The sequence below is a fragment of the Octopus bimaculoides genome, chromosome 1 (assembly GCF_001194135.2).
Source record: "Octopus bimaculoides isolate UCB-OBI-ISO-001 chromosome 1, ASM119413v2, whole genome shotgun sequence".
Lineage (NCBI taxonomy): Eukaryota > Metazoa > Mollusca > Cephalopoda > Octopoda > Octopodidae > Octopus > Octopus bimaculoides.
In genome coordinates this window covers 139,013,987-139,015,482 of record NC_068981.1, presented here as the reverse complement: position 1 = coordinate 139,015,482, position 1,496 = coordinate 139,013,987, and positions in this window count along the sequence as shown.

The window sequence follows — 1,496 nt, the reverse complement described above, 5'->3', positions numbered from 1 at the left end:
TAGCAGTTTTGTATCTAGTGACGATAGGTAGTTTCACTACATATATTTGCCAATGTAACAATGCAGTTTAATAAACTATTTGAAAACTCAATTGAACTTTAACTGTCATTGTCTACACACGCAAGCTACCTCACATTGTGAATAACCAAAGAATATATAGATAACCACCATATAAACGGAAACGTTGGGAACATCTGGTGGGGACATGCTAACGTTGCCTCTTTCAGCAGCCAGAAATCAAGTACTACTTCTATGAAAAAAACACCACTGCACCTCAGCCCTCTAAACATGAGCTGATGTCAGCTAGAGCCCTCACAGTCACTCCAAATACTGGGCCTCACTATCATGAGCCTCTCTTTGAGTGAAAGCACATCCTCAACATAGCAAAGACCACGTCCCTCAAATTAGCGCCTCTCTTCAAGGTTAGAAAATATCTTTAGCAGGAATATCTGGCAGAGTCTCAAACATAAACTAGCTTTTAAGGAATCATATCCGAATCACTATTTTCACACGTAAAAGTAAAAATACCCGAAAGTGGATGCTGTCATGGTTTGATGACATCAGTAAAGAACTGACCACTCAAATCAATAGACCAAGCAGAGGTGTAATTCATCATCCCGGTTTTGTAAACAAGCATTTTTTCTTCTTTTAGAACATTGTCATTTTATAAGATTTTGGTGGCAAATTCTTAAACTAACATAATTATTTACACGAAAGAAAATGACCGGAGAACTTTCATCTAATTCTTCCAAATCCTTCTGTTAAAACTGTAACAAGCATTTATTTTCGGAACAACATATTAAATTGTCATTAACAATTTCGTCCTTAGCGTCCATTTCTTCGCAATATAGCAGCTTCTTTTTGCTTTCCTGCTAACTGGCCAGTGATCGTAAGACAAACAAGGCCAATCGCTGCAGGAATTTACGACACGCAACATCAGCTAAGGTCAATTACGACAATGGTCACGATACAGCCTAAGCCAGCTCACTGCTAGAATACATACAACGACGATTACTATTACTGGCAACATCTCAAACAAACTGTTGGATTGATTAATTTGGCTTAAATATGTTTCTTTCTTCTGTCGTTCGTTTTAACGACAAATAAATATTTTATCTTTGGAACTTCACACAGACTTCTTGTTCATTCATCTCTTAACTCAACCAAAGTATATCGTTGCTACACTGACGATAACTGCATTGAAATATATTTATCTTACATATTTTAGCTTTCAACAGCAGCTGAAGGCTCAAGTAGATTCATAACTGAGAACTGCTTCCATTTCTACTACGCACACACATCTTGGATCGCATCCAGAAAAGAACTAGTCGGCTGATTGGTGCTCCATCACTAAACGACACATTCCAGCTTCTCACCTACAAGAGTGCTGTTTCCTCTCTGTCTTTTTTTTTTATTGTTACTATTTTCCTATGCTCCTTGGAATGGCTAGTCTCGTACCTCCACTACTTAGGTATTCCCAACGTTCTTGTTTCTGC